The sequence below is a fragment of the Copadichromis virginalis genome, linkage group LG2, assembly GCF_057382275.1.
Source record: "Copadichromis virginalis isolate Kocher_CV1m ecotype Utaka linkage group LG2, C_Virginalis_male_GT1.1, whole genome shotgun sequence".
Taxonomy (NCBI): domain Eukaryota; kingdom Metazoa; phylum Chordata; class Actinopteri; order Cichliformes; family Cichlidae; genus Copadichromis; species Copadichromis virginalis.
In genome coordinates, this window is record NC_140619.1 from 12,514,689 (window position 1) to 12,533,070 (window position 18,382).

Consider the following 18,382-nt stretch of genomic DNA (forward strand, 5'->3'; position numbering starts at 1 on the left):
CAAATGCTTTAGCGTAAAGCTAAACCGGCCTTTTAACAAAGAACAATTGATGAGATTAAAGTGTTTCCAGTTTATTGCACTCAGTAACGTCACATAAATTCAGCAGCCGTAGCCAATAAAGGTTTTAACAGATATGAACTTTTTCATATCTGTCTTTTCTGTTCTGTGCTGCTGTAGGCTGCTCCTAGAGCTGGGCGATATGAGATTTTTTCATATCACGATATGTTTTTTTCATTTCAGGCGATAACGATATCTATCACGATATAAGCCAAATAACTATATTTGTAAGATTTAAATGTGCCGTTGCTCACAAGTAAAATGTGAAATAATCAGCAGCTTGTTTTTATTTAAATATTTATTTCCCATAATAAATTCAACAGGGTAGATGTAGTTAAGGAACATGAGACTTTTTCAGATAAATAAAGGCAAATATTGCAAACTACACAAAAGGCAGCCGCTAAAGCGTTTAAGTTTCAAAATAGAACAAACGAAACAGACTACTAAATTGTCAATTCCACTTAGAAACAAAATATTAATTCTAAAAATAAATCTTAGTTTGTTTTACAGAAGAACAGACAAAACTGACTAACTTTTGTCAATATCAAATAAACTGAGAACTACAAGGAAATTCTCAATCTCTCCTTGTTGTATAGCTTAGCTTTTCAAACAGCTTTAACAGTTACTTTAGTCTGACAAAAGCCGAATGACGAATTAGCGCTTCCAGTCAGAGACTGAGGCTACGTCCACACGTACACGGGTATTTTTGAAAACTGAGATTTTCCGTTTTCGTTTTAAAAAATAATCCCGTCCACACATAAAGGCAGAAATGAAGGAAAACGCTGCTATGAACATGCCAAAGCAGCAGGTGGCGCTAGATTCCTAACCGTGCAGAAATGTTGGCCAATCAGAAGTCTAGAAGCCTCGGTGGGAAAAAGTAAACAAAGCTGGGGCATAGAAGCAGAACAGAGTCGTATGTGTGGACGGACAGTAACTGTGTGTATATGTAAGCATTTAAACACTGCAGAGAGTAGAATTAACAGTAACAGTATTGTAGAAATTCATTTCACCGAAACAATAACGTGGCGCACAGTGTGACGCATGCACCAGTTTATTGTATTTCCAGACTTGCTTTCGGCACAATTTACAGTGCACGCTACTCTGTTTTTGTCAGACTTGAAATAGCCGAAATACCTTCACACTACGGAACTTCTATGGCTCTTCCGTTCGAAAATCTCTCCGGCATTGGAACCATCATCTGTTTTCTCTTCGGTCACGCTCGGTTGATTTTTCTAGTCGGCACACTCATTTCCTCCATTACCCGCTGGCTGCTTCCCAAACAAACACACGTGCGGCTTGGCACTTGTGCTGTACGTAACAAGTCACGCGACGTGACGCTGCGGCTGTGATTGGTTCGGCTCTGCGCTACTTAGTTTGGATTGGCTGACCTTTTTTTTTATTTTATTATTATTTTTATTTTATTTTTTAAGAGGACAAGAGCGGCGAGGTCTATCGCGATAGCTTAATTTCTCTATCGAGTAAAAGTTATATCGCGATACATATCATTATCGTTCTATCGCCCAGCTCTAGCTGCTCCAGAAGAAAAAATGTGCTGGTCTGCACCGCGGCAAAGTTCTCAGTTTATTTTTTCTGACAACAATTCAAAAGAAAGTAATTCGCTTTGATTATTGAAATAACAAACTAGCAAGTAATTTCTAGAATGTGCAATAAAATCACCGAATGTATTTCCACCACACAACACTCGGCCTAGACTGTGGATGTTGCTAAAAGGCTACGTTCACATAATTTCTCCACAAAAGCCAAAGTCAGAAGCAATTTCAGACAAGTGCTTTTCCAGTGAATAACTTTGAGATTCTCACAGACCGACTGCTATTAACCCAAACATCTCTGCTTTCACGCTTGGTGAAAATGTGTCCAGTTCTTTTTTGGCCATTGCAGTTAAGGTGGCAGTGCAGTGAATGCAACAAATAAACCGGCTCCTGGAGTCATCTACAGAAAAAGCAGATGGAATAGAGAGATGTACAGGAGCAGGGCACAAACCCGAGTCAACCTCTGAAGAAATATAAAATACTGAAAGAATCAGGATGCTACAAAGAGCTTATTAAAATATAGGCTGCAAGTATACAAGACTGATTATTTAAAATATGTGGGTTACGTTTCATTCCGCACATTATTAAACCTAAATAAAATAAATGGTTTCGTTTGCTTTGTTATGCATTTTCTACTCGCGCGTCCTCAAGTTTCCTTCCACTGACTGGCGTCTGTAATGAGACATCAGTATTAATAAAAGCAGCGGGCTGAACACACACTTAACTGCTCCATTTACTGTGTGTTTTCTGGGGGTGGAAGGTAACTGTCTGACTTGTGCGTTTGATGGTTTTGTAATTAAAATACAATTAGCCTCCCTATAGCGCTGTGGGGACGCTTGCCACCGCTCACACACAAACACACATTGTGCAAATACACCGAGTGCTGCCAAACAAACTGTCCTAATTCAAAAAGGCACACAATGCACGGTCAAACATTTCAATCACACGCATCTGACCAGCCAGGCTGATAAAAAGCAACATCCCTGGCTTGGCACATACTCTGTCACCATGGCAACTGGCCCCTATCAGGACCCTGAACCAGTAAAACCAGCAGATCCGTGCTCATCACGCAGAAACAGTTTTTTTTTAATCTTTATCTCTACTTTTTTAAGCAGCTTTTTTCCCCCTTGCAGATGCTGACAGGTTCACTGCCTTACTTTAGACTGACAAACTGTCCTCCCTTCCAGTTTCAAACCAGTAACCAAGCGGCGATCAGACTGCATCTTAATCCTGCCAATTGCACTTTTAATTTCCGTCTTAGTTGAGAGACTTTAGCTCACCAGCCACTTTCTCTGCTGTTTGAATTCTAAATAGTATGAGTGGCTCCACTACAAGGATTTGAAAATGTGTGTAATTGTTCAGCAGGCAGGTAAAAGCGGCTGAATTAATGTCAGAATGATGGAAAATGTTCAAAACTCAACCCGCGGTGGAGCTGTCCTTTAAACTGTGTGGCCACAGTGTGCTGTCAAGGCATCAAAAGCCCCAGATCCCCAGTGCTTCAGGCGACGGGCTCCTCTCCAGGTAAACACATTCAAATACTCAGTAATAACCGGACTCGCTGCAGATCTGTACAGTCACACTGGCTGTCTTTTTTCCCCAATATAATCCCTGAAATGGTGGAGCTCAGTGAGTCTGCTATTTGTAAAGCCAGATTCTACCTAAAAATGTAACCATATCCATTTTTGGTTTCTCTGCATCTTCTCAGTCTTATTCACACTGCCACAAGGAAGACTTCCTATGAAATTATTTGATTTTTGGGTTTTTGTGATGGTGGCATGAACCTAGACAATAAAAATAATCTTCTAACCTTATGTTGATGTCACTCTGACTTGAGTAATATAGACTTAAATAGGTCTTGTGAGGTTCTTTTACTCCTATCTGAATTACCAACCGTACCGACATCACTGACAAGACAAAACTTTTCTCTAACCCAGCAGTGCCCAACCCTCGGGCCACGGACCGGTACTGGTCCGCGAGTCGTTTTGTACCGGGCCACGAGAGTTGAGGCTCGGATGTGAAATTGATTGTTTCAGAGTTTTTATTAGTTTTTAGAGTTATTTTTTAATCGTTTTTATTGTTAACTCTGTTTCCCTTGGTCTTCTCCCTTGTGCTATGAATAAATCTTCTTTTTTTGGTACCGGTATTGGTTTTATTTTGTTGTATTTATCCACTACACCTTAAAGGCCGTAAACTGGTCGGACATAAACTGGTCCATGGTGCAAAAAAGGTTGGGGACCGCTGCTTTAACCTATCCCATAGCCCACTTTGGGGGCTGAGCTACATTTCATTAGACTCCAAACACCCTAAAGATTATAACTGGGATGTGTTAGCTATAGAGTAAACTCTTAAAACAACAATAACGTCAGCAAAAGCACTGATGTAATTGATTTCAGCCGAGGATCGTGTATATACAGTAATGTCTTGAGCCACTCATCATGTCTTTATATTTTGCTTCCAAAGAGCCAAACTTTCATGGAAGTCTTCTAAAGTGGTCTTGAGCGGTAGTTCTCCAGGTTTTCTGTCAACCATTTTCAGTCCAATCCATTTTCAGAGGGATTACTTTCTTGTTTTTTTAACGTAACACCCACTGAACACTGAGCTGCGAATCACTCCAGTATAAAAAAAGACAGCTAAGGGATGAACCAGTGCTGTGTCTAAGCAAAAACCTTTTGATGTAGAGGCCAAATCCAGGGTATTTACATGACTCAAAAGAACAGGAACAATTTCTGCACAAACAGCAACATTTTAGATTAGTGTGAAGAATATTTCAGATGAGCAAGTTACAGATAAATACACATCACCAATGTTTCATTCCTGTCTTTTAGTCGGGACTTACTTTACATGGAAATGAGTTTTGTGAAAAACACCTGTTACATCCTGGGACTTGCTGCCTGAAGTGTTGGAGAGACATCACAGTTTTGGAAAATGTTTTTGTGGACTCTGATATAAAGAATACGCGATCTGTCAGGCTGATAGAACTTATTATTTAATTTTTATTTCATAAGTGGTCTTCAGTCATTTTCTTCCCTGTCTCAGCTCCTACCTGAGACCCTGCGGCGTCAAACGGGCATGTCTGAAAAAGCTGCAGAACAAAGTCGGGCGTTTTATTACAACTGTTTTCGTCTGTTTGCTGTGTGAATCACATCTACGTGTAAACAGAGGAGAAATGAAGTGGATCAGATCCCTTTCTGCCCGTCACCTCCAGCACACTCGCTTTGTTCCCTTTTTTTGTCCTTTTTGTTTTTTCGCTTGTGTGCTTGTTTGTTTGCCGGAAATAGAAATGCCATCTCAGCAGGTCGCACCATGAGAAAGTGGAGCAGATCAGAGGGGAGGAATCTAAAGACCAACCAACATCCACATCAGCCTCTGCCACAACACCTGCCGCCATCTTGGACCTCCATCCCTTTTGTTTCTCCTGCTGCCCTATTTTCAGTCTACTCTTAACCCTGAGAGGCAGCGGGCCTCCACTGTAGACTGTTGGTGTTCAAAACACAGAATTACTGATTTCCAAGACTTATGAGTTTTTAGGGGAGATTAAGCTTTTTTTGCTGTTGTACAGCCGAACGAGCCACGCATAAAATAATATTCAAGGCAAGAAAGAAGTCTCAGAGGGAGCATCAGCATGGTGGACAACAAGCTCATGAATAATTTGAGCCAAACACACTGAATGAACATTTGCTACAAACAGACTGGACCCACAAAGACCTCAGACTGGCAGTCGAGAGTTAAAATCAATCATCACACTGATCTAGTCGAGAAATCCTCCAAGCTAAGCAAAATAATGCCTCCCAAATCTTCCTCATTAAAGTTACTGAGAGATGCTGGTCAAAACAGCCCGATGAATTATTTCAGATATATTTATTTACACACCAACAGCATAAAAATAGAAGCACTGATATCAGCAATGCTGATATCAATGGACATAAATGCGGGAATAGGGTCAGAGTCTGTCACATTTCTGTAAAACTTCCAACAGAAAGCCTGAAGTCTAATCTCAGACATCTTTAAGAAATTTTTAAGGCGTTTATTCTGTGATTTTGATGATGACACAAGCCACAGAAGTGATGAAAATTTTGACATGTTAGAGGTTTGCATGAACTGTGTATCAATGTGATTTAGCACCCTAACACGTTAACATAAGAATGACTGATTGAGTCCTGTGAGTAACTTTAAACATCTTCAGACAACTAAAAGATGCAGTCTGCATGAATGATGGTCACTATAACTCCCTTGTATATGCACTTTATCTCTGATGTATTATTATTACTTATATATTGTTGTTGGCACACAGGCCTCCACTAAATGCTGGCATTATTCTGTTTTTTAAATCCTGAAACATATATAAAGGACACGAGTGTGTTCCATGAATGCACTGCAGCAGCAATGAAGGTCAGGAATTAAGAATTCAAGGAAAGATAGCTCATCACAGCCTCTTTCCTCCACAGCAAACTGTTAATGCTGCACTTTGATGGAAGTTTCTAATAATTTGTCCACTGAAGACTATTTATTCAATCATCTGCAGGCAAAATGCACGCATGCACTTTTATTTAAAACAAGAGGGCATGATGAACCATTTTTCCTTGAATCCATAATAACTGACCTTCATTACCATTGCAGAGTGCAGCACCACTGAGGCCGTATGCAAGACTTCACTGTCAGGGAAAAAGTAAGAAAATAAACAAAGAGATGATTGCTTTGATACTTATTCATGGAGATAAAGAGCAAGCAGCATATATTTTTACGTTTCCCATAAAATAATTGTGCAGGGTTTGGGTTGAGGCGTATAAAGAGCAGAAACAGAAATGGAGGAGGCGAAAGAGAAGAGGATGGAGGACAACGAGGAGCGAGGAAAAGGAGCAAGAGGAGGCCAGCTGTGGGTTCAGGCTGATAAGCCTGGGTCTCCTCCTCTTCCTCTCCCTGCTGCTTGTCCTCCTGCAGGAGGTGATAGAGGAAGAGGAGGAGGCACATTCACTGGGCCACATTGTTCAGAGATGATTAAAAACCAATGAGAGGAGGAATGCACGACGCCTCGCTGGCTGTTTGTCAGCCGAGACACGGAGAGGGAGATAACTGAGAGAGAGAGACAGCGTTTGTGTGTGTGTGTGTGTGTGTGCGTGTGTGTGTAAGTGCGTGTGTGCGTGCGTGTGTGTATGTGAGAGATCCTCATTAACTCCCTCTGTGGGAGATAAGAGTGTGTGAGGTTGCATTGTGCATGCTTATAAAAGTCTGTCCTTATCAAGTATGCATGCACACACACTGTCAAACCAACACACTGACAACACACACTTATTAACGCATACTCGCGGACACACACCCACACACTCGGCCCACAAGAAGAGCGGCTGCCAGCGATAATTCGACACAACTGTGTTGAATCTGAGTGGAGAATGAATGAAGAGTGGAAAAAGAGATGGAGAGAGGGGAGAGAGAGATATGGCTCCGAGCTTCAGGGCAGAGAAATGCAGAGAGGCAAAGGTGCATGAATAAAAACATGTAATATGCTGGTGACAAATTAAAGGAAAACCCCGCACCTTTGACTCCCTCTGGCTCTGTTAGGCTTTGGGGATATTTTCCTGGCGTGGTTTGTTTACTCCTCCCCGACAAATCAATGTGATGTTGCTCTGAGTGATCACCTGTGATGCTCCATGATGTGGGAGTCGTGTCTTTTAGGATGATAATGAACAAAGCGATGTAAGTGTGAATGCAAACTAACACGTTTGTTGTGGTCATTTTCCTAAAGAACATTGGCGTCACATTTAGGTCCGTAGGTTTTAGGACGGTGACACATTTCTAGACTTTAAGATTTTCGTCCAAACTACAAGCCTCTGAAATCAGGGAGTGTTTAGAAAAACCGAGACATGTTAACGTGTCGCCGTCCAGAAACGTTTGGACCCAACTGTAACACGGGTACAATGAATGGGTAGAAAAATCTTGATAAACTGGTTCATCTCCTGCATAAAAAGCAGTCTAATAAATTATTGAAAACTGTCTGAATCCATTTCAGGGACTGGCCTAACCCAATAAGACGATATAATATATAGGGCACTACAGGCCTCTATTGACCATCACATTATATGCCTTTTTCATCTGTCCCTAAGCACCCACAAAAATATATCATTTTTGTGGGTGCATATTAAACGTTTGTGGGGCCTGACTGTGGGTCAGACAATAAAGGACATTTGAATATGTTCATTTGGGCTTCAGGGAATAATAATGAGGAACCTGCTGGGCAGCGGTGCCAGGACTGTGTGGAGATATTCTCACAGTTCTCCTTCGCTTGATTGGTTTCTCTGAATCAGTAGTTGTAAATGTGAGCATGGATGCAGAGACTGGGAGGTCTACCGATTGAAAAGTCGGTCGATCGATTCCCTGACTACTCCGGTCTACATGTTGCAGCATCCTTGGGCCACATGCTGAACCCCGAGTTGTTCCTGTAGCATCCATGGAAGTGTGCGTGTGTGTGTGTGTGCTCGCTCAGGTATAAAAAGATGTAAAAAGCACAAGACTAGCGGTCCAGTTATTATATAGCCCTGTGACTGACAGCTCATAATAATCCTCATTATCAAAGCTGACTTTGGGCTGGGCAAGTATGGCCAACGCCGCGCAATAATAAACTGCAGTGCAAAAGCAGGCTTCTATTACGCACTTTTTTACATGTTAGTTATTTAAAACAGAATAAAATGAATTCATGTTGGTAACCTTTACAATAAATGTTAAATGAGGCTTTCCATAGCGAGCTGCCGTGCAAAGCGCTCCTCCAAGCATCTTGAGCTGCTCAGGGTTCAAGGCTTTGTGAAAGGAAAGCTCCCAAAAATGAGGTCAGCAGGAAAGTTACTGCAGGACTGAGTCATGAGGCCACACGCTAATTTCCAATCTTTTTTTGTCCTCAAAAGTACTTTTGTGGGGGTTTTTTCAGTTAATCAAATTCTGTAGACCTAAATAATACAAAAGGCTTTCAGGGCTCCCCGAGTGTTGTGGTGATTTCACCCAGTCGATAATGAAGCAATTTTATACATTTTAGCTGAACCACTATCAAAACAGGAGTTGGCTACAGTTCATCAGTGTCTTCTTCTCTGATGCCGATCCGTCAGTAGATGCGTGAGGGCAGTTTGGCCCCAATGACCTCACAGGGCTGTTCTGATGTGGTTTTGGGGTTCAGGCAGGGGTTGGGCTTATGCATTTAGTTGTGAGGGTTCAGGTGAGCTGAATGAAATGCATCGTGTCAGTTAGTTTTTATAGAGCTGGGAAAGCACTAACATGTGCAACAGAACACGCTGCCCTGCAGCCAAAACAGCACTCTCTCTCTCGTCTCTCTCTCTCCCTGTTGTTCCCAAGCAACTCTTCACTTTTTCTCTTCATCATCTTTCCACCCTCCCTCTCTCTCTTTCAAAGTGAAGGTTGTGAGCACAACGCTGCAGGCGGTGATTGACTCTCTGTGAGAAAACAGCGTGCTGTACAGAGCTGAGCAGGTGTGTGTGCATTTCCACTTAGGCTATATATATGGAACCATACACATGTACTGTTTATATAATATGAACACATAGAGGGACACGGAGCATCTGCCTCCAGCTCAAACTTTAAGTGTACAAGTTGGAGTTTTTCTACACTGCTGTCCCACCACCAGCTTAAAATGCACTATGTGGCCAAATGTATGTGGACTCTAATTTTGTTTCCACCGTGAGGGAGACAGCAGTCTGTTGTCCCGTTGCACCAGGGTAGGTTTCTGTGCTTTCAAGCATTGGATCTGCACGTTTCACATCTTTGGGGTTGGAATTGGAATCATAACTATTAGCCACACCCCATGATCCATGCATCAGTGATCAAGCACACATCTCCGACTGCCATTCTCCTAGTTTAAGAGGATTTTTTAAAAGGAGAATAAACACTTCCTGTTGCACTGTATCGGGCTGATAAAATGAGTCAAAGTGCAGACTGATGGAATCTGATTGCTGATAATGGACATTGATCAGAGAGCAGCAGAAGCAGTGAAGCAGCACACAAACAGCACCTCTGTGTTTCTATGTAAAGCTTCTACATGAAAGCAAATGAAGACGCTCCAGCAGGGAAATTAGTTTCCATCAGAGCGCAGACACACAAAACATATGCAAAACACACTCGTTATGTATGGCATTATTTTTGTGCCACTATTCTGAGCACACGTAAAAAAAATTGAGCGCACGTAAAAAACATTTGCAGGTGCAAGTGTTGCATTTTGAGGAGGAATTTATTTTGAGCAAACAAAAGCTAAATTTGAGTGAACAAACTTCATGCTGCGTGCAAAAATATGTATGTGTGTAATATGTGTTTGCTATTATCCATACACACACACACACACACACACACACACACACACACACACACACACACACACACACAATAGCAGCCCCTCTCGCTCAGTTTTTGCATTTGCGTTTGCTCGCAATGTGTTGCTTGCGCTCTCAACATTTCTGCCCGTGCGTGCTCAACTCTTTCTCTACACCGTTATATTTGTTCCACAAAACCAGCCAATCACAGTCTTGGATGCAAAAAATCAGATTGGCTGTTTTGGTCTCCAATCAGCTCAAAATGACGAAATGCAATATCCCAGAATCCATTTCGTCAGTGGCAGAGGAACACAGAGTGGCGGAGTTTGAAATATTACTCTTTCTGGGTCACAAAATAAACTTTTAAGATATTTTCATGTGAGAATGTAGCTGTGTAAACTTCAAATACCTGCTCGATTTATCAAGACATCACATATTTGCATAAGTGCTCTAACATTTTCGGAGATGCCTGTTACCCACCAGCATAGCTGAACTGGCCGTTGGTGGGCCGATGGTGATTTTTCATTTTTATGTTTGTTTGTTTTTCTAACTTTATAAACAATGAAAGGTGGTGGATTAGCCAATTGGTCATGATCAACTCTGGGCTGGACCAATTACAATACATCCGTATTGAGGGAAAAAGGAACGCGATTCGTCCTGTACTTCAGCTAGAATGAAAAAAAAGACTCAAAGCTGGAGTTATTCTGTGTTTTTGCTGCACAACTGCCTCTTCTTCTCTCATTCTCTCCCCCTCTCTCTCCTGTTGCTACTTCAATCATGAAACTGATCAATGATCAGCTGATCGTCTCTCTTGTTTGTTTATCGCCCACTTTGCGCCAGAAAGAGGAAACCAGCGGTGGTTGCGCTAAACAACAGCAGCACGTTCAAGCTTGATCAGCTGTTGTTAGAATGTATTTAATATTACTTTCTAGTATCAGCTGATGTTTGCTGGAGCCACAGCTGTAAAAGCTGCTGGCCATGATATCGGTTTGGATACGTGGTGAGAGGAAAACATGAAGGTGATACAAATCATACATATATACCAACAAGACAGTGTACATCACTGTCACTGTCACAACAGCGTTTGTTTTAGTTCAAAGGCTTTATGGTTTTTCGTATAATACCTGGTGCTGGTTTTGTCAGTTCAGCCTTATATATTATGTTTAACTTGAGTGACCACCCGGTCAGCTGGTGGGTAACAGGCATCTCCCAAAACGTCAGAGCACTTATGCAAATATGTGATGTCTTGATAAATCGAGCAGGTATTTGAAGTATATAATGGTGTAGAGAAAGAGTTGAGCGCACACGGGCAGAAATGTTGAGAGCACGAGCAACACATTGCGAGCAAACGCAAATGCAAAAACTGAGCGAGAGGGGCTGCTATTGTGCGTGTGTGGATAATAGCAAACACTGAAATACATTTTTTGCACGCAGCAATGAATTTTGTTCACTCAAATTTAGCTTTTGTTTGCTCAAAATAAATTTCTCCACTTGCACCTGCAAATTTTTTTTTATGTGCGCTCAGAATAGTGGAAAAAAAATAACGCCATAGTTATGCATGTAGGATTAAAAAAAAAAGAAGCTCAGAATCAAACCTTAAAGGTTAAAATGGGCAAACAAAGAGGAAATGGGAAACGTGTTTCCTCAATCTTCATTTTAATATTTTCTCTCACTTCTTCTTCCCCTGTGCCACCGAGCCACATTGTTGTACAAAACCTATAGAAAACACAAACGCGAGATAGACTGTTCCACTGAGAAACGTGTTCCTTCATTACCACAAACACACAGGCTGTAGTTTATTTTTACTCAGTCGTATAGACGCCATCCCGCTGCCACCACTGAGCACCCAAATCTTTCAGAAAAAACACAACAAAACCACGACTACGTATGTAACTACAGTTACAAGCTGTTTTAGGAACATTTAATTAAAAAAAAAAAATCGCGAGGTGTTTCAAACCGATGAGGAACCGATGAGTTTGCAGCCGAGAGCCAGCCACGGCGGCCACGTTTTCTGGCTTCCTCGCCTTTTGGTTTACACAGAAAAACACAAATGTGACCTCTATATATCGTCTAATAGCAAAACAAATGATATTAAATACATCCTGAAACTTTCAGTACTGTAAACGGAATCTGCATCTCACATCAAAGACAAGAAAATAAAGATTACAAATATTGGCATGATGCATCTTTCACTGCTTTCAGTGCAGCTAACTAGTGCGCGACAGGCCTGTTTTCACTTTAGATCAAATATGTTTGAGTGTTTAACTGGCATGATGAGTCTACATATTTACAGTATTTAGCAGCAGTGTATACAGCACTTGAAACTTTTCCTGCTCAGAAAATCTTTTCTGGTTCTAATTAAACAGTAAGGCTTTTATCTTGCTGCACTTAAAGCATCGGGAGACCCTGTGAACTCAGTTTTACTTCTCATATTGCTCCATGGCAGTGAAACACAGGCTAAACAAACCCTTTTAGTGCAGACAGACTCTAAAGGATTCACTATATGACAGCATTTTTTGGCCGTGCAACATTAAGGCTACCAAAAAACCTGCCCGCACAACGGCATGAATAATATTTGCCTCTTGTCACTTTTCCAACTTTATCACAGCGACCTTCCCATGCAAACGTGCTGTGATGGCAGAACATCAACATCAACTATCAGTTTTTGCAAGTGGCCCATCAGTTTGTTTGCTCGCACACTCAGAGAGCAGCGCACAGCGGGAGAAGTTTTCTCTGCATATTTGATTTTGGATGCCATTACAGCCTGTGTGTGGACCTACTGACAAGAGTCACTATCCTCCATCAGATTTTAAATTGTGTCAGGTAACAGAAGCTGCAAATTTCGATTGGCTGTTCATCATTTAACCCTATAGTGGTCACTACAGTGGACAGCTATTCAAAGGCTGTTTTCTTGTATTTGTGTCAGTGTTGATGGTATACTTGCACATAAACTACTACATTGGACACTGATGTGTCACTCCACACCCTCCCTCCCAAGCATTCTTCTGCCCTGCAGGTGTGTGTGTGTGTGTGTGTTCGTGTGCGCGTGTATGTTATCACTGAGCCAGTAAATCTAGTGTTATACTTGCAGAGCACATGGACCCATAACTCAGGAGCACACTCACCTCTGGCAACATCAAACACACATGCACAAGTCATGTCCCTACATACACTACAGGGTTGTCAAAATGTGGACTACACAAACACATACACACACACACACACACACACACACACACACACACACACGCGCGCGCGCACAGATCCCACTGAAATCACAGTCCTGACAGGACTTTTCTGGGTGGGGGGCGGGTGGGGTTGTAAACAAAGCTGACATTGACAGAGAAACTGACGCAGCAATCCACCGAAGTCTGACGCCACACACAGACACACACAGATCAGGGAGATGAACATGAGTACGCCTTCGCCTTCACTGCGTATTTTTTAATTTGCTGCCTCGCTGCTCTCTCACGTGCTGCTCAAACTGAGACAAAAGTGAACGAGGCGCTGACAAGTGACAGGAACAGCCCCCACCCACACACCCACGACCCCCCTCACCCCTAGAAGTGACCACTGTGCATATTCGCAGCATTCTTGTGCGCCTATGCATTTATGACTTGCTGATGTTTTTGAACTGTCACTCAAAGAAGAAAGCAGAAACATTTCACTCTGCTGAGGAGTTTCATATGATCCAGAGGGCTGGTTAAAAATATATATTTTGTATTAAAAGCAAAATAACATATTAATTTACTTAGAAAGGTTGTATATTATGCATTACCCTAATGCTTCCCCAATAGAAAATAATCAAATAAAATATTGGTAATGCTAGTTTTGTGCTACTTCACAAAATCACCCAAGTAACCAGACACACACTATAATTACCAAGGCTGCAGTCAAACTAGGTAAAGTGGCTGGACACCACCTCACAACCAACATTACTGCAACTGTTTGCAATCAATCCACAGTCTGTTGTCTTTGAAATGATCGTTTTAAATACAGGGTCTTTGGTGCATCAAGGGTCGGTCTGCGATCGGTTTTCAGTAGTTGGAAAAATGTCTGCAGTTATACATTAAACTCTCTTTGAGAGCTGACAGTCTGAGTCAGATGGAGACAGGCTGCCTCGCATCAGGTGACCTGTGCAATCGCATTGCAATAAAAAGTGAGCTTGTTGATGCACTTACTTGCAATCAGTCTCAGACTCAGTGCAATTGCCAACCACCATTGTTTTTCCTGGTTGCACAGAGCCTGCAGTATTTGTACTGCACTGTGCCTGAGCCCTAAACCTTTCACTGACTGCAGTAATGAGTTCTGTTACCAAGCTACAGACACATCTAATGTGATGACAGTAACACATTATTTCATAAACTATTCCCGTAGCAACTTGATAGAAACTTTACAGAATTAAATTCAACATAAACCTGTTGTTCCTTATTTTTATGTTTATGAATTTAGTTCCATAATATTATTCAAAACTTGGTCATACAGGCATCTTAAAAGAAAATGAAGTACTTGACATTTTACCACCATATGGTATCAAACTGAAATACCACTTTGCAAAACTCAGTGAACAACAACATTTTTTAACATTTCTTTCCAAAAAAGAAAAAGGAAAAAAAGAAGCGTTCTTATTTCAAAGAACCACCATGAAAGCAGCCATCAGTTGTGTTCGGGGATTAAGCAAGAGTAAAAGTCCTTTCACAGGCAGCATATCACAAAGAAACACCACCAGTGTGTGAAGAATTCTATTCCTGGCAAAAGTGTCGTAACTCTATAAATGGCTAGATGAGACTGGCTCGGGTGTCAAAGGTCTCTGTAGCCCCAGTCTGAAGAGAAGAATATAGTCATAATATTCTGACACCCAGAGGTGCTGGAAGCAGGTTCTATACACATCTGTTTTATTTATGAGAACATGTATTCGCAGCATCGCAAACTCAATCGATTCACCTTTCCTACACTGCGTAGAAGCTGATGTCAAAGCAAACTTAGACATGCCAGAGGAGATAAAAGAGAATTATTTTAGCAATATTAGTGTGAAGCAATTCTTTAACAAACGCAGGAGAGAGTAAATCAGACCACGGTGCCCTTGGGACCTCATGTAGCTGCTAATGATGCTAAATGCAGCTACAGAAGACAAACGAAGTAAGAAAATGACACCTGCTTAGGTTAGCATTAGCAACGAGCATGGCGTGCTTAAATGCTCTCGTCTGTTTTTAAAGTCGGGCAACTCTTTGTGTGATTGTGTATTTTTACTCAAACTATTTCTCTTATACAGTGATTAACATATTTCATTATATATTTCCTTTTTTCTGCATCAGTCACGGCATTAAAGTAGCATCACTGCTTGTCATCTATGTCCCACTTGGCGACCCACAGCAGCCCTGACCTATCGAGTGGATGAATTCAGAACCTCTGGGGATGTCCTGTGGCGCCTTGCAACAGCACACTGGCAGTGGATCCTTTCGGTCCTTTGAGTTGCAGGGTGGGGCCTTCATGGATGCCTGAACAGATTGGAATCTGGCACTTTGGGCTTCCTCAAGGCCCCCAAGCTGCTCTGGAGAGTATGTGTAGTGTTTTGGGACAGGGGTGGGGTTTTTGGATGTTTCATATTGTCTGATCTGATGCAGCAGCTCCCTGATCCAAGACAAATGTATCTTATGTCAGACAATAAAATGACGTTAGCTTTAATGGGCTGATTGGTGCATTCATATGGTCACCGTACAAGTCAAGTCAAGTATTTATTTATTGTCATTGTCAAAGAAACAAACACATCTTTGACCGTATTTTAAAAACTTTAGTTTTACGTGAAGCATGTATGTAATTTTTCCCGTATTTATGTGCAACCACACATTTTCATGCAAAGCTATACTCACATGTAGACCAATCGTGCATGTCCTTACTGTACAATAACTCAACCTGGTATTCAACACCTACTGCACAATCCCCTTTTGTATTGTCTCTGTCCTGTCTTTGTTTATTGTACAGTTAGTATTGTATAGTTATTATTATAGTCTTGTATAGTTAGTAATTAATACCTTTTTATCCCTTAATTTTACCCAAATTTAGCATGTTATTTTTTGGGATTTCCTAGTTTTATATCTCTTGGAGATATATCCTTTATATACTTATAAATGCACTATACGGGGCTTGGGGTGAAACAGCATTTCAGTAAGCTGTATACTGTGTATACTGATGCATTGACAATACAGCTCTAAAATCTTGAATCATATTAAACCACTCTATGAGTTTCCATATCCTACGTTCAGCCTGGACATTTATTGAGGTTTCATGTAAAATGTGTTTTCTTGTGTGTCCTAATGAGCAGGGAGAACTTTAGATTCAGGCAGAGGAATAGAGCAAAAAGTGGGAAGAAGCAGTTTCCAGCTGACAGCTCTGGTATGTTAATCCCTGAAACACCTCCCTTCCTCCTCCTCCTCCAGTCAGGAATGCTGCAGCAGGTTATAATTGGCTCCAGCATGGAGCGAGGGAGGATGAAAGAATGAGGGAAAGGTAGAGTGATAAAAAAGATCGTGAGGGAGAGATGTGAGCGAGGAGATTTGAGTTTGATTTGCTCGGCTGTCGTCCAGCTTCAACACAGAATAGGGAGGGGAAAAAAAGCAAAGAATGACTCAAAATTTCTCGAGGAAAACCAGAAAGAGTTTCTTCTCAGAAACAGCAGGCGAATCTGAATATCTTATTTTTCCCTCTTTATTTTGTAGTGAGATCCTAAAACCATAATTACTAGTTAAATTCACGAAAACAGGGATGTCACATACGGCGGGCTAAATTTGAGCTTCTCACTCATAAATAATGATCAAACAGAGCTTAGAGTTTGTGCAGTACAGGAGAGAAGTCACTTTACAAAATGTCATTCCTGGATATTGAAGACTGTGAGGAAAAAAGTCAGACTCAAGTGTTAAGGAGGATTTTCTTTTTCTTTTTTTTTTTAATACTGCATGATTGTAACATAAGGCCTCCAGGACAAGATGATAAGAAAATGTGGTGAGGCTTTGATGTTTTCCTTGCATTTCTGCAGAATTTCACATTCAAAGATGTTAAAAATTATAGTATTTATTTTAAGGGGGGCTGTTAGTTTGTACATTAATTAAATAAGCATTCAATGAATTCATGTTTTTTATTTATTAGACCAGTCAAAGATAATTTAAGACGCTAAGAAACGGCTCTCTGACCGGTGTAAGCTGGCATATTCACACAGTTTGAATATGCACACTAAACTTTTAGCTAATCTGGCCCTTGGGCATATTTTTGGCAAACTACATAGGATTTAGGCAGATAACATGTGTGTGCATTACTGCATACTCTTACCACGTAATCGCACAATCCGTGTTCATGATTTTTTTTAAAGCTCCAAGGTGCATAAAAGAAAAAGAAACTAAGGTAATGTGGTGTGAAATTAACAGTTTTTGTTCCTGATGAAGAAAAAAGAAGAAAATTAATAATTTTACACATCAACTATTTTCTTAACAGAACCACCAAATTTTACTTTAGCTGCAGCTTTGTACTGTAAAATGTTCAAGCACCGGTGGTTCCCTTTGGGGAAGCAAAGTGCTAAACAGGTAACTCTGATTGTCCTCTTTCCTACGTGCAAACCCAAAGATGGCGGCTGAGAGACGACACGATGAACCCCATTTGGAAATTAAGCTAAAAACAAACATGGTGGCCTCAAAGACTCAAAGGCCATGCAATGCGACATTTAGCTTTGTGTCAGTCTCCACTTGTTCACTTGAAACTCTTAAATTTCATTCTTATCATTCTGTTAACTGAGTTGTTATCCCCCCATATCACATTTAGTTTGGGTCAGAAGGTGTGTTTGGACAATCAAAACACCAAGAACAACACAAACAAAAACAACAAAACCCCACCTGAACACAGATTGTTCAGGTGTTTGTATATAACCTTAGGTAGTATTAAAACCTGCCTCAAAGCTACATGCAGCATGCAGTTATCCACATGTGAGAAAAGCCCTCATAGAGCAAACATCAAGCCCTGAGATTTAAGGATTAAAGAAGACACAGGGTCTAATTAGTGTTTGGTTTACAGTGAAACTGCTAATTTGTCTGTCCAACCAAGAGCTGGTGATATTTTCCTTCCTTTTTCCAACCAAATATCTGATGTTTTACTCTTACACTCACACAGATGGAGTCCATCTGAGGCAGCTGGTATTCCCAAGCTAAGGTTAGAAGGAGGTGGAGAATGGGGTTTCTATATTTTTCCCTCTTTCTCGTCTGCCCATCACAAACACACACACACAGACACGCACATACTTCAAAAGGGAGGACTGTGTTTTTCATCCATCTCTTGCGAATTTTATTTCCAGACTGAGACGTTTGAAAGGCAGAAAGTAAAGCGAGGTCAGCAAATAGAAGACTCAATCTGTCAAAGCCTCTCCCACTGCACTGGTATGTACCAACGTTTGCACATTGGAATTAAAAGGTACAAACGCACCCTGTTCAC

General features: G+C 41.2%; 1 protein-coding gene across 3 annotated transcripts in view; it reads right to left on the reverse strand.

The window, feature by feature from the left end:
* The window catches only part of LOC146717060 (protocadherin-1-like), a 231,749-nt gene that overhangs the window by 121,312 nt on the left and 92,055 nt on the right, over window positions 1-18,382 (reverse strand). The gene's annotated exons all lie outside the window — the stretch shown is intronic.